Genomic DNA, 15,823 nt, shown 5'->3' with positions numbered 1-15,823 from the left:
AAAAAAATCAATAACACTTCAACCTTTTATTACTAAAATTCTTTTCTGCTATTCCTTCCTCTTCCTTCATCCCTGTTCACTCCAGACCTACTTCCCAGGGGTAGCTTTCTTTTTCTCCCCCTCCATTGTACCCTCTGGAAATTCTGTTCTATACATATGCTTATGAAGCTCTACTTCTTATCTTCATACTTTTCCCATGTTGTTTGTACTCAGGGAAACCTGATCTCCAGAAAACACTGCCTCCCTAGCCACCTTCCCCAGAATTGTGTGAATCTCCTTTCATGTGCCCTAAAAAATAGAACCAGACATGCAGGAGCGGTACATACTCATGACTGCCACTTCTGTGCTCTCACTCTCCATGACCAGCAGCCTCTCCTTTGAGTTGATTCTACCATAGTTAATGGTGGTCAAAGTGATGTCAGCAGTTTGACTTACATGGCAACACTGGAAGAAAGAAGAATTAGACAAGAATATGATTATACAAACAAGGAAGGGAAAAGGGGAGAAGTTCATAGGGGAATGGTTTCATTTGAACTTCACATCTGAATCAGAGAAAAGGAGAATACAAACAGCCTATATAGAATCCCATTCTAGATTCAGTTTACTCAGATGTTTGATTTTAATGGCTGTTGAAACTGAAAAAGATTCCTCAGTTTCCTCATCTATTAATAAAGCAGTTAGATTATATGGCATCTAAGACCCCTTCTAGTTCTTATTCTCTGATCTAAGTATAATTATCTATGCTTTGCTAAATTCCTTTTATTCTATGGTTACTTTTGTAAGAATATTCAGAAGAGGGGCGGCCAGGTAGCACAGCGAGAAAGAGCACCGGCGCCAGTGTCGGGATGACCTGGAGGATCAAATCCGGGCTCAGATACTCAGCACCACACCCAGAAATAACTGGCCGTGTAACCGTGAGCAGGTTACTTAACCCCAATTGCTTTAAAATATATATATATATATATATTCAGAAGGGAACATAGCTTATCTAAACTTTGTGTCTTATTTAGCTGCTAGTTAGCAGCCTTTTACAAATATTTAACATGTTTGTTGAACTGAATCAAACTGAGTTAAAGATTTTTAAAATGGTTTCCAGGGTTGGTTTATATCAAGGTCATCTTGACAATGGTAAACACTTTCTTTTTTTTAATTCAATTTTATTTCATCTCCAAATTCTGTCCCTTTCACCACTTTCTCCTCCCCATGAGAACACAAGAAAAATAGCCCTTACAAATCCTTACAAAGGTACAATCAAGCAAAACAAATTCCTACATTAGCTCATAAAAAAAGCCTCCATTGCACTCTGAATCCATCACCTCTCAGTCTGGAAATAGGTAGCATAAATATGTACTTGATAATGTGAATTTTCTCTAAGAAAAGGAGAAGTATTTTTGGTTTTTTAGCATCTTCTCTTTGAAGAGAGAAAAAGATCTCTAATGTTTGATTTGGTGAACTTTTATAAAGAAGCTGTTACAAGAAAAAGTGAAAAAATTCATTAACAGGAATGTGTTAATAATGTATCAGAAGGAGTAGGTAGGGCAGAGTCCAGAGACACTCAATAAATCTCAGCATAAAGTCTCACTCATGCCATAGGAGCAACTATCAGTGGATAGAGTACTGGGCTTGGGAGCAGGAAGAATTCAAATCTGGCCTCAGACACTTACTAGCTGTGTGACCCTGGGCAGGTCACTTAACCCTGTTTGCCTCAGTTCTTCATCTGAAAAATGGAAATGGCAAACCTCTCCAATATCTTTGCAAAGAAAATCCCAAAATGGAGTCAGACACAAATGGGGAAAGGTTGAGATGCAAGTAAACAGGCAGAGGCAATTCCTGTTACATTTGTTTCAAGAGTTTTAATGTGAAAGGGAGTATGAGACAATAGCCTAAAGAGATGGCATGATCCCAAAGTCAATGCTGTTTTGTTTCCCAAAAAATGTTTGAGATCTTGGTATGTTTATAGTTACCAAGGAATACAGAGAGATTAAAGATTAGTAAAGAGATCTACAAGTTACTATCTGTAGCAGTAAGTACCCTAGCATACCCAGGATGCCTGCTAGCACAGGTTATTGGATCTACTTTTCAAAAGGAAAGCAACTCAAAAGGGGTTAACAAACTTTAATCAAACATATATGTCATTCACTTAGTTCAGGGGAAAAAGTCAGCACCCTAAACTTCAGAAAATACAAACAGAAATTACAAACAGACAAAAATGCAGACAGAGAAAACAGTTCAACAGACCGACAGGGCTTCTAGCTGTACATACATACGTAGTTACCAGAGAGAGAAGCACGGGGGAGTCGTACCTGGCCAAATCACACAACTCGTCCCATAAGTGAGCCCCAAAGTGAAAACCTTATCTCAGAGTGTGTGTGTGTGTGTGTGTACACACCACAACCCTCATGACCCACTGCCCAATTACAAAGTAACCAAAGGTGTGGGCCTTCCTGAAAAATAAGCCTCTCCTAAGCAAGCTTCTCTTGTTGGACTCCCAGTGAGGTCCATTAAGGGGTAGGAAATATCTTCAAGTTCCCTTACCATTACATTTGGCCCCGAGATCTTTCATGCCCATTGCAGGGGCAACTTGTATCTGAATTGGCATTAGTTTCTCTTTAAGTACAGCATAATCCCCACAAAATAGACACATCACATTTGCAAGATACGTAATATAACAACTCATTACCAGAGTGGCCACACAACCTTAAACAAACACAAAGTACATAGCATTATAATCCCCTCAATGCAAAACAAAAATGTACAAATAACGTTCTCGTGGGGGTGTGTCTTCCTCCCCACACTGCTCCAGGCCCCACTTCCAAGTCCTGAGGAGTCTGGAGCAGAAAAGTCAGCAGGGTGGGGTCTGTGGGGGTCCACAGCACTCCCCCCCCACCCACCACAGACAATTCCACCCTCCCCCTGGGTCCCAAACACATTCAGCTTTCCTGCCTTGCTGCACAGTGACTGGCTTCTGAATTCCTGGGTTCCTCCTCCTGCAGGAGGCAGCTGCACCTGGCTTCCATCCCAGTCCTGATGTGGGCACCCCTCCATTCCTACTCTAACCTCCCCAAAGCCAGCATGCAGGCCATTCTCCACTCCTGCTCCATGGTTCCAGAGTCACAGCTACCACAACTGGGAAACAGACAATTACCCCAGTTATCCTTTTCTTTGTTTGCAGATCCTGTCTGACCACCCTTGTAATAACAAGCGCCCCAGCATACCCAGTGTGGCTGCTAGCACAGGTTCTTTGATCTGCTTTTCAAAAGGAAAGCAGCTCAAAAGGGGTTAACAATCTTACTTTAATCAAACATATATGTCATTCACTTTGTTTAGGGGGAAAAGTCAGCACCCTAAACTTCAGAAAATACAAACAGAAATTACAAGCAGACCAAAAATACAGAAAAAATAACAATTCAACAGAACAACAGACAGGGCTTCTAGCTGTCTGATCATTGCATACATACATAGTTACCAGAGAGAGAAGCGCCAACATCTGGGTTTTCAAAGTTTGGGGACTCAACAGCTGCCCAGATTCTCATCTGGTCAAATCACACAACTCTTCCTATAAGTGAGCCCCAAAGCAAACCTCACCTCAGAGTGCATGTGTGTGTGTGTGTGTGTGTGTGTGTGTGTGTGTGCGCGTGTGTGTATAGTCAGAGGACATCACAACCTTTGTAACCCACTGCGTAATTACAAAATAACAAAAGGGGTGGGCCTTCCTGAAAAACAAGTCTCCCCTAAACAAGCTTCTGTTGTTGGGGTCCAAATGAGGCCCATTAAGGGACAGGGAAGATCTTCAAATTCCCTTACCATTACAGAAGGGTAGATGTGGAATGGGCTCTCAAGGGGCAGAAACTGGTAGTGAGACGCAAGGATTATTACTACTGGCTGTGTGTGTGTGTGTGTGTGTGTGTGTGTGTGTGTGTGTGTGTGTAACAAAGTGAGGAAGAATGCAAGAAGGTATATTCAACATTAGTAGAGGTAAACAGGTAACCATTGTCTTCTGGGACAGACTAGGACTGGCAAAGATGGCAAGTAAAAGGAAATAGTATGGGGCTGGCCAGGTGGCACAGTGAATAGAGCACTGGCCCAGGAGTCAGCAGGACCTGAGTTCACATCCAGCCTCTGACAATTAACGCATACTAGCCATGTGATCTTGGGCAAGTCACTTAACCCCAACTGCCCTGCCCTCACCCCTCAAAAAAAAAAAAAGAGGAAATAGTATGACCTAGTTCTCTCTCACTACTTCAACAAATATCAAGGAAAAGTCCCAAACCAAATGGTGATTAGGAAATCCAAGGAGACACAGTCATTTTTCCAGCCCAGGTCAGAGCAGGGAGACGGTCTGAGGCCTATAGACACTATAGGCTATATATAGGAAAAAGGGACCATCTACGAAAGCTGAATGCAGTGCCGCCAGCGATGTGCCAGAGAAGGAAGACGGGGCTCCTCTCCGCAATGCAGGGTTATAAGACAACTCCAAAAGACGCCTGATGGAAAGAGATGTCCACATCCAGAGAAAGATGCGGAGTCTGAATGCAGATTGCCCCATCTAGATCAATATCCACTTACTCACTCTCTTTTTCTTGGTTGGTTTTGTTCCCTCTTTCCCATTGTTCACTCCATTGGTTATAATCCTTCTTTACAACCTAACTAATGTTTAATGTGAAGGTATTTATAGAACCTATATTGGATTGCACGCCGCCATGGGGTGGGGGGTGGGGTGGAAGGAGGAGGAAAAGGAGGGGGAGAGGGAGGAAGAGAAAACTGGAAACTCAAGGGATTGAGGAACTGAATGTTGCAAACTAAAAGTAAAAAAAAAAGAAAACTAACATTTCCAAATACAAAATAAGGTTGAAAGAAAGGATTATATGAGAAATTATAAATCTCTATTGCATACATCCCTTTCTAAAAAGCATATTATAAATCCAGGGTACTGCTTTAAAAAATAGACTCAAAAGAGATCAAAGGAAATGACAATGCAATAAAAATGTTAAGTGTTAGAAGTGGATCACAGATGATGCAGAGTTCAGTGAATTCTGGCTATTACAAGTTGCTGTCAGGATGGCTGAACCAAATCCCAGCTCCACAGCACCTATAGCAATTGTCATTTTTCCTGTCATCTTCGCCAAACAGATAGGTGTGAGGTAGAGCCTCGGATCTTTAAAAATTCTTATTTTCATGATTAGTGAATTCAATTCAATTTTATTTTAATTTCATAGAGCATTTTTATGTGGTTGCTGATTATTTGTCTTCCTTCTTTTGAGAATTGCCAGATCGTATGTTTTGATCGATATCTCTTGTTCTTATGTATTTTTTATCACTACCTTATGTATCTTGACTATCAGAACTTAGTTAGAGAAATTTGGTTTAAAGATGTTTTTCTTCTAATTCTAATTGCACTGATTTTGTTTGTGCAGACACTTTTCAGAATTATCTATTTGATTTCCTGTAATCAATTCTCTTTGCTAACTCAAAAACTCTTCCCCATCCAGAGTTGTAGAAGGTCTCTTTTCCTGATCCTCTACTTTGTTTATGCAGTCTTTCACACTTTGACAAGGCCTGTTTGGCCTTGGGAAAGTCACTTAAACTTTCTGGACTCAGTTTTCTCATCTATAAATGATGGGATTGAAGTAGTTGGCCTCTGAGGCCCCTTCTAGATTCACAGTCCTGTCATGCTGTGATCCAGGACTGTATCATCTTGAAGCTTATTATGATATGTGGTTTGAGCTATTGGTTTAAACAGAATTTCTGTCAGACTGCTTTCTAATTTTCCTAGCAGTTTTTGTCAAATAGTGACTGAATCCTTAACCTAGTAGCTAAAATCTTTAGGTTTCTGAACATCACAATACTAGGCATATTTCCTTTTTGCTTTTTTGTAGGTAATCTGTTCAACGGATCAATCTTTTTTAACCAGTACTAGATAGTTTTGATGGTTACTGCTTTGTAACATAATTTTAGATGTGGTATCACTAGACCCTTCCTTCTCCTATTCCTCTTTTATTTTTCATAATTTCCCTTACTATTTTTTTTCTTTTGCTTCTCCTGGTAAATTTTTTGTTTGGTTGTTTTTGGTTTTAGTTTTTTGGTTTGGGGGTTTTTTTTTTTTTTTTTGTTTTGGTCTAATTGCACTGAACCTGTCAATTAATTTAGATAATGTTATTTTCATTACATTGAAACTATCCAACATAATCACTTAATACCTCTCTGATAATTCAGGTCTGTCCTTATTTCTGTAAAGAGTGTCAGTAGTTGAAATACTGTAGTTCCTGTCTTTTTCTTGGTATCTGGACTCCAGGATACTTCATACATTCTGTAATCATTGTAAATGCAGTTCCTTTTTTCTGGCTCTTTCTTTTGGGTTTTGTTGGTAATATATGGAAAAGCTAATATTTATGTGTTTTGTTTTATATTCTGCTACTTTAATGAATTATTAATTATTTCCATGAATTTTAGTTGACTTTAGGACTATCATACCATCTACAAAAGAAATAGTTTGAGTTCTTTTTTGACCATATTCATTCCTAAAATTTCCTTTTTTTTTGTCTTATTGCAATAGGTACCATTTCTAAAACTACATTAAATAGAGTAATAGTGGTGAAAATGGAAAGTTTTTGTTTATTCAATATTATTGTAAAGGCCTGTATCTCATTACTGATAATGCTAGCTCTTAGTTTTAGGTAGATACTATTACCATATTAAGGAAGGTCTATTTATTCTAATTTTAATGTTGTTGACATAAGTTAGTATTAGATTTGGTCAAATGATTTTTTGCTTCTATTGAAATAATCAGGTAATTTTTCATTTTTGTTATAATATAGATGGTATTATATTTATGACTTTCCTCATATTAAATCAACCTTGGTTTAATGGTATAAGCTAGCCTGAATCTGTGTGCTTTTTTAATGTGTTGTTTTACTCTCTCCATCAGTATTTTAATGAGCATTTTTGTATCAATATATATTAGGGATATTTGCCATCAGCTTTATTTCTGTGCTTTAACTTTCCATAGTTTAGGTACTAGAACCATATTTGTATTCAGAAAAGGGGTGTGCAAGGGAAATTTGGGAGAGTAGCCCCAGAAAATGAGCTACCCATGTATGATTTGTAGTACTTATGACTTTTTATAAATACATTATAAAACATACATTTTATAGTCACCATCATCAAAAGGCATTTGTTAAATACCCCCTAAAAATAAATGTGAGAACATGACTAATGTAGAAATGTTTTACATGATTGCACATTTTTGTGGTTGAGTCATTTCAGTCATGTTTGACTTCTTCGTGACCCCATTTTGGGGTTTTCTTGGCAAAGATATTAGAGTGGTTTGTCATTTCCTTCTCCAGCCTTTTTACAGAAAAGAAACTGAGGCAAACAGAGTTATGTGACTTGACCAGGGTTAGAGAGCTACTAAGTGTCTGAGATCAGATTTGAGCTCATGAGGATGAGTCTTCCTGGCTCTGTCTAATACTCTATCCACTGTGCCCCTAGCTGCCCCATTACACACGTATAATCTATATCACATTATTTACTTTCTAAGGGAGAGAGAAGGGGAAGAGAGGGAGGGAGAGAATTTAGAACTCAATTTTTTTTTTTTTGCTTTTTGGAGGGCAATTGGGGTTAAGTGATTTGCCCAAAGTCATACGGCTAGTAAGTGTGTCAAGTGTCTGAGGCCAGATTTGAACTCAGGTCCTCCTGACTCCACGGCTGGTGCTCTATTCACTGCACCACCTAGCCACACCAGAACTCAACATTTTGAAAAATGAATGTTAAAAATATACATGTAAATGGGAAAAAATTTTATTTAAGAAAAAAGGTGAGCCCAATGTCTTTCTGATTTTTTACAATGGTGATACTATAAATATGACCCCATTTCAGTGGACATTCCAGATAAGAATGCCATTGAAGGCAAGGTCAGCAAGGACTTTTAACACCAAACATTCACCTGCAGCCCTATTTTGAGTTCTCAGTGAATTACTCGTGACTTTTTCAGCCGGATCTGCTGGTCTAACCTGTCTAGTCATGGCTTGGCAGCTATATGCTCAGATTATGTGGGTCATGTTAGGATCAGGGCTGTGAATACTCCACCTTCATACTTTTCATGCTTTGACATTTCTGTTTACTTTTTAATCAGACAATTATTTTGAAGGCCTAAAGTGTAGGGAATGGTTTCCCAAACACCATTTCATATTAGCTTAAGGAAGCCCTTATATTTTAGGACATTGACAGTTCATGTAGCAGTAGTTGTATTTTCTAGTATTATATTCACACAGATTTTGCCTCACCAAATCAATCAATGAACAAATATTGATTGAATAATGTATCTAGTAGCAGTAGGTGCTCTATATTATGACTGATTTTTTTTTAGTCACAATCACAAATTTTTGCAGTAAGAAGGTAATTTTGGATTATCTACTCCAAACCCCTTATTGAACAGATGAGGGAACTGAAACCTAGAATTAAATAACGTGCTTTAAGTCTTACAATGTGGTAGGAGGAGGGTTTCCACTAGAACCCAAGATCTCCTAATTTCTAGTTTAGTTTTTTCCATTACCCTGAAAACTGTAAGCAGGGTATTTTCTATTCACAGGACTTTGTCTGATTAAGTTTGGAAATGCTGTCCGAAGAGAGTAAGAATGCTGAATATGAAAAATGCTTTGTCAGAATAATAGGCTATTCCTTTTGTAGAGACTTTAGAACCTAGGAGTGAGGAGCTCCAGACTGCAGAAAGGTCTCCACTGTTAAAAAAATCTTCTCAGAATGTATCCTCATTCAATAAATTATCCATCAGACTTAGAACTTTATCTTAGAGTATTCTTTTTCCTTGTGAAAAGTCTTCATAAATGAAAAGAATTGTTTATATGAGATTCAGAATCATGAATATTATTCCCACAGTCAATGGAAAAGGGATGACTTGATTTTTCTTCCTCAGAGAAAGATTAATAATAATTAGAAGCACAACAAACTCTGTATACTTTTGGAATGGTAGTTTGAGAGACCAATCTCCAGCTCCATGGTGTATATAAAGTTCCTTATTTAACATCCTGAAATAGTTTTATCAGTCCCTAGTTTGTGTAAGAAAGTTATTTTTATAACTAGATTGAGGTTTTCAGGGTCAACTAGCTGGTGCAATGGACATAACACTGGATGTGGAATCAGAAAGATCCAAGTTCAAATCCTGCCTCAGCCATTTATGAGCTGTTTAACCTTGAACCAGCCATTTAACCTCTGCCTCAGTTTCCTCAGCTGTAAAATGTAGATAATAATAGTATTACCTTTCACGGTACAGTTGTAAGGATCAAATACAATAACATTTGTAGTGCTTAACAGAAAGCCTGGCATGTAATATTAGATAAATAAGTATCATCATCATCATTCATCAGGTCCAGTTCTACTCTTTACATTTTTCTTCATTAAATGGTAGGAGATGAAAGAAAATGGGTGGAAATATATATCCATATCCCTTTTCCATTGATAGCACAAGGCAGGCATTAAAGGCATTAAAGAAGTTTATTGTATATGTGATATGAACACTTACTGGATTTTTGGTGCTATACCTTTGGTTTCATAACTTAGAGTTTCTGTGCAACCAGACAGAAATAGAACTACCATATCATTGAATTACAATTAAGCCCAGTGGAAGTTCTTGGAAAATTATTTGTATATGTTTAATTGGTTGCTTGAACCCCAAAATAAGTGAATGTGGTTAGGCATATGAGAAATAGAAAACAGGTGAACTACAGAAGTAGTCTAAAGCCTATGTTGTGGGTGTAGAATAGAAGCTAAATTATGATTATGGTGACTTCTTACTGTTAAGAATGGACTGTTAGAGGCTACTAGGTGTCCCAGTGAATAGAGCACCAGCCCTGGAGACAGGAGGGCCTGAGTTCAAATCTGGCCTCAGGCTCTAACCACAAAAACTAGCTTTGTGATCTTGGGCAAGTCTCTTAACCCCAATAGCCCTCCAAAAAAAATGGGCTGTTAATGTTAAACCTATCTTGGGAATCATTATTCTTCCTTTGAAATTTTACATTCTACACAACAGACATTGGAAGTTTATGAAATATGTTGACATCAATCTTCCTTGATCATACTTATATTACTTGAGTGCCTTTTGCCATTAAATAGATACCACTGCCTAGCTTCTCAACTCAAACCTGATCCTCCCAGGGCTCAGCAACAAATTAATTCTTCCTATTAGTTCTAAGGACTTACATAATTTCTAATAATTTATAAAATGAGAAATAACTATAAAAAGATCTTCAAGGACACAAAGTTTGTTGTGGTTTATAGTACATCTCTCAAGATTTCCATTTTTAATTTCTTCATTTTAGGGATGGTAGAATAAGGAGCTGTAGTTTGAAGAGCCAGAATAGAAGGGAAAACAGGGATGAACTAGAATCAAATTCTCAAGTCCTTCTCCTTCACCACACGTAGGAGACTATCTGTTATTTCCATTAGTGGGAAGATTGGAGAAAGAAACAAAGGAGGGTGGCCAAAGTAAAAAGTAATTCCTATCCAGTGTTGGAATGTATTATATAGGATCTGAGACATTTAGAGTTAGAATGAATCTTAAAAGTTATTTAATTCCTCATTTTATATATGAGATGAAGTAGACTTGCCCAAGGTCACATAGGTAGTAAATGGCAAATCATAATTTGAACCTAGTTCTATTGATTTAAAATTGATTGTTCTTTATACTAGACCACAGGGTTTGCCATTTCTCAACTTATCTAACACTGGATAAGAATTAATTTGCATTCCTTGAGCCCAGGATTTACAAATTGGGGAAAGGCAGTCTGGGAAAATGTGCATTGTGACAGAGAATTTGACATGGGGTAGGTAAATGGTGTGGATGATCAGAAAATGATCAGTATTTATCCACACTCTATTTCCTTCCTTGTCACAGAGTTGACAATCCTTAACAAATAACTATTTGTGCCAAAAATAGAAAATTATGATGGATAGGACATTTGTAATTTTGTGTGATTTTATGAACATAGAACTTGCTTGGTACTTAGTAAAAGCTTAGAATTTTCTTTTCTTTCCTCCCTTCCTAGCTTCCTTCTTTCCTCCCTTCCTTCCTATGTTCCTTCCTTCCATCTTTTTAAAAAAATTACCTCATTGACCTGTTGGAATAAGAGGGAATTTTGTGCCCAATATTGGGTAAAGAAGAAAAAAGAACAATGGGTAAGAGCATAGAGACTGTTTGAAAATCATGGCATAGGAGGAGCAATATTCCATTTAAAATTAGGACACCTGAGTTCAAATTCTGGCTGAGTTATTTATGACATATGTGTTCATGGGCAAGTCACTTAAACTTTCTGGCCTTGGTTTTCTCAGCTGAAAAAAAATCTAAGTAATTGGACTATATCAGTGATATAAAACTCAAAAAGAAACAGGAGCCACTATGCCATACGTAATATGGCCTCATGTTGACTTCAAAAACCGCATATTACCACTATTTATGTTTTACTGCATTTTTTAACTTTTTAAAATATCCTGCATTCCCATTTTAATCTAGTTCCAGTCACAAAGGGAGTTTTGTAAGTTGCATGTGGTCTGCAGGGGATCTGTTTGACACCTCTGGGTTAGATGATCTCAAAGGTTACTTCCAGCTGTAAAGAAATAATCCTTTGAAAACATTTTGGCATTTACAAGGCCAATTAAAGTTTTAGCTCGACAAACTTGTATTAAAGACATTCCTCTAAATCCAAAGGATAATTTGATAACCCAAATTATTTAATGTAGATTACTATGGGGTCGTCAGAATATGTGCCGCACCTCACTTTTGAAGAAATGAAAAATAAATCATGTATGTTAGCATTTTGTAATTAGCCCAGAGTGGCCTGGTTTGGGCTGCTAACTTGGGAAATATTACAAAAGGACCTTCCTTGAGCTATTAATTTCAATCATTTTTAGAATGCTGGCAAGTTTGACTTCCCTGTGTTAAGTATAATCCATTTAGAATCGGATACCTTAAGCGCCAGATAAATGTGAGCGCCCCATATGGTAGCAAGTGATTGATTTTTACACTCTCATTTTGAAGAGAAATTGTGTAGGAGAAATACGAGTGAAATCCTGCAGCGGCTTCAACTGAAGAATTCAAGTTCGTCCTTAACAATATGCACACGCGCTGCTTCCAGCTGCCTCCTCTCTGCACCAAAGCATCTGCTCACAAGAGCAGCTGCCCATGCTTCTCAGAGCCGCTTGAAACAAATCATACTGGGAACAAAGTCTCCACAGACAGAGGACATCGATGCACTGCTGGCAGGGTAGATATGCCTAAGACCTCCCACAGGAAAGGGGAGCCAGTTTAGCATGTCAACTTTTATTCTAAAGTTTTGTTCAAAAATACACTTCACTTGTAAAATTAGGACTTTGTATGGTTTTAAAACATTTGTTTTCCAGAAGAAAAAATGTTTAAAAATACCTACTGTACCACAAAATATATTACACTCTATTCTAACTTACTAGATAATTTTACAAACTACTGGATAAAGTGGGAAGAGGGGCTGTGTGATGTTTTTGACATGGTAACGACTACATTAGGATGCTGAGTTATCTTTATGGGATGCATTATTAACTAAGTATTAATAAAATTCATAGAGTACATATGGTAGTGTATTTCAGGTTATGTGACTCAAGCAATGGGCAACATCAAACTGAAATCACATGAACAATTATTTTGTTCCAAAAGTACTTGTTCCAAAGAATATTTTTTCTTTCACCTTGCAAATTGTTTTCAGAATACAGATGCTTTGACATTAGCTAATAATTAATTTTTTTTGGTCAAGGATATTTTTATTAAAGTTAATGATGTGAGAGATTCCAAAAGGAGGGAAAGAATCCTTTATGAAGCTGTTATAACAGCACTGTATTAGTAGGTGGATGGGAATATATGTAAATATAATTTGGTTTAGATTAGTACACTTTATATTAAGCATTATAAGAACGCTGTCTGAAGAAAAATCTCATTCTTATGTTCTCCATAAAAAAAGACTGTATGACTTCATGGGTCCTGTAAAAGTAAGATGGTCTAATTATTTAAAAATTCTACCATCTGCTCTCAGTGAAGCATCAAGGCAAAGGGGTTTCCCCCGTGTGTTCAAACCATGATAATCTGCATATCACAGAATGGGAAGTGCTATCACTTTTTCCTTTCTCATTTGCTTTAGTGGTTCTTAGTGAAAATTGGATCCAGCCAAGCTAAGGAGCCATAGTGCAACTGTCTTTTCCTCCTTAACTCTGACCTGAGAGCCAATGTTTGATGATTGCTTTTTTGCTGCCCTGAGGAGAACGGCATTACCTCATCTTGGCCATATATAGCCATTCTAACAGGAAGCAACTAGCAAAGTGTCCCATTCCATCTGCTTGGTTTTCATGTGTTCTTGATGTTGACAGCTGTCTTAATATGCCTGGGCCACCTGCCACACAGTAAATACTCCAGGGTGCAAGCATACATTTGATCTTGTGGGCAGACTTTTCTGACAAGAAGACTTGTGTCTTAGAGCCACACTTGACTCTTGCTTCCATTATTTGTGGTAACAACAATGTGTTTTTGCATCTGTGATATGTGACATTATTGTGTTTGCATTTTATTGTCACTCTAAATTAATTAAAAACAGTGTTGGCAAAATACTGAAAACACTGCATTGGGAGAGAGGAAGCTTGTGTTCTACTTCTGGCTCTCTTCTAAGTAGCTGTATTTCCTTAGCTTCTTCGAATGCTAGTTTTCTTTATAAAGAACTCATTAAGGATAAAAAAATCTTTTGTGAGAAAGAGCAGTTGGGTTTTTTGTTTTGTTTTGTTGTTGTTTTTTGCTGGAGTCTTTAGAGTCCTCGGGATGAGCGGGGAGAAAGAGAAGGTGCTCCCAGAAAAGTGGTATTAACATAGTTGAATGAAAACATGGTAAAAAGATACTGTTACAGGCTGCATTTACCTCCCTTTTAGAAATCCTGGCAAACCTTGAAGTGGGACACATGGTAGTAGGAACTGTGGAGACTAACCACATAAGGTGCTTCATAGGAGTCAAGTATGACACTTATGTAACAGTTGTAACATTGCAATCAGTCCAGATAGGCTTGCGTGTTGCCTTTCTTAAATTCACAATATGACACTGTGTCACTGTATTAATTATCCAACAAGGGAGTGCAGTGTCCACCACGCATGGGGCATGTCATCCAAGGGTTCTTTTTGTGATAGTGTGGGTCATGTGGACTGCATAAATGTGTGTGTGGGGAGTGGGGTTGGGGAAGGTGACCTTGGGTGTAGTATCCTATATTTGGAATTCAGTGAGAAGATAGAGGGAACCTTTTTTTGGTGCTTTCTGTGGTCTTTTAGTGTTTAAAACCCTGGAGAGCACCCCTTTTATGGGCACAGTATAACTGAATAATCCAGAAATTCCAATGATTTCCATGGGTGGCTGGGGGAAACAAGTCAAAGTCAATTATGTTTAAAAGATTTTCATATAGTATGATACATTTATTTTTGTATATCATAAGTATATTTATTATATTATGGGTACCTAAGCCATTTTTTAAATGTGCCTCTTTGGCGCCATGTGGGTGAGGAGCTCCTATCTCTGGCTTCCACCACAGCTCTTCCTCCAGCCCTATTCTGGGCCTGCAGAGCCCACCAAGCAGCCTGTGGTCCAAGGGGCTGCTCCAGTGTGTTCAGGTCTTCAGGCAAAAGAAAAGCACTGTCGCTGTGGCCCACGGCAAAAGAGGCAATGGGCTGATCAAGGTGAATGGGGGACCACTGGAGATGATTGAGCTTTGAACCCTGTACTACAAGCTGCTTGAGCCTGGCCTCCTACTAGGCAAGGAATGTTTTGCTGGAGTAGATACCTGGGTCAGTGTGAAAGGAGGAGGCCATGTGGCCCAGATTTATGCTATCCAGCAGTCCATCTCCAAAGCCCAGGTGGCCTATTACCGGAAATATGTGGATGAGGCCTCCAAGAAGGAAATAAAAGACATCCTTATCCAACATGACCAAACTCTGCTGGTGGCGGACCCTTGGTGCTGCGAGTCTAAGAAGTTTTGTGGCCCTGGGGCCCAGCTCACTACCAGAAATCCAAATCCTATTGGTAAGGCAACTGTTGGGATCATGGGTCTTTTTGCAATAAATTTGGTATGTGACCTTTTCAGGTTTAAGAAGATGTGTTTGCTCTTGGAACAGGGGTGGGAATCTGTGGCCTGGAGGTCACATGTGGGCTATAGGTCTTTGAGTGCCTCCCTTTAACTGAATGAGGCTACAGGTGACCTCGAGGCCACTGGTTCCCCACCCTAGGTCTTGAGTGTGGACAGGACCTTTCTGTTCTAAGAAGAAAGTACTGGAGCTGAGCCATGGATCTCTAACCTTGCTCATGATGAAGTGCCAGTCTGATGAAGTGGATTGTGTTCTCCATCACCCTCAAATCCAGATAAAACAGTTACCCTTCTGAAAAAAAAAAAAGAAAAAAAAGGTGCCCCTAAAATTGCCTTTGAGTCCTTGAGAAATGACTTGGCTAGGTTTACTCCTGTTTTGTTCTGTTCTGATTTGGTTTTTAAGCAGCATTTTTTTTTTTTTTAATAAAGATCATTCATCAGAGCAGTTTGGACCCCTTTCTTCTTTCCTGTAGGACCTCGCTTAGACTTTTCCTTATATTTGTTCATACAAAAACTCCCCCAACTTCGTATTTCCCCAGCGCTTATCACAAAGTTGTGGTCACAGGAGGCCGTTTTTCTTTAAAATTTAGTTTAAAACTTTCTTTTTTTGCAGGAGGCGCTTCATGTGTGATTTGCACTGCCTTTGTTGGAATATATATGTGTATATTGTACACACA

The 15,823-nt window shown here is 38.4% G+C and overlaps 1 pseudogene; it reads left to right on the top strand.

The window, feature by feature from the left end:
• Positions 1 to 5,058: 5,058 nt before the first annotated feature.
• Positions 5,059 to 15,512, top strand: LOC138171172 (uncharacterized; annotated as a pseudogene).
• The last annotated feature ends 311 nt before the right edge of the window (positions 15,513 to 15,823 follow it).

This window comes from Petaurus breviceps, unplaced genomic scaffold (assembly GCF_028583685.1).
Source record: "Petaurus breviceps papuanus isolate PSGF00001 unplaced genomic scaffold, PetGlider_PUasm1.0 419, whole genome shotgun sequence".
In the NCBI taxonomy this organism is placed as follows: domain Eukaryota; kingdom Metazoa; phylum Chordata; class Mammalia; order Diprotodontia; family Petauridae; genus Petaurus; species Petaurus breviceps.
Note: the sequence above shows the minus strand (reverse complement) of the source record. Positions and strands in the feature narration are given on the sequence as shown.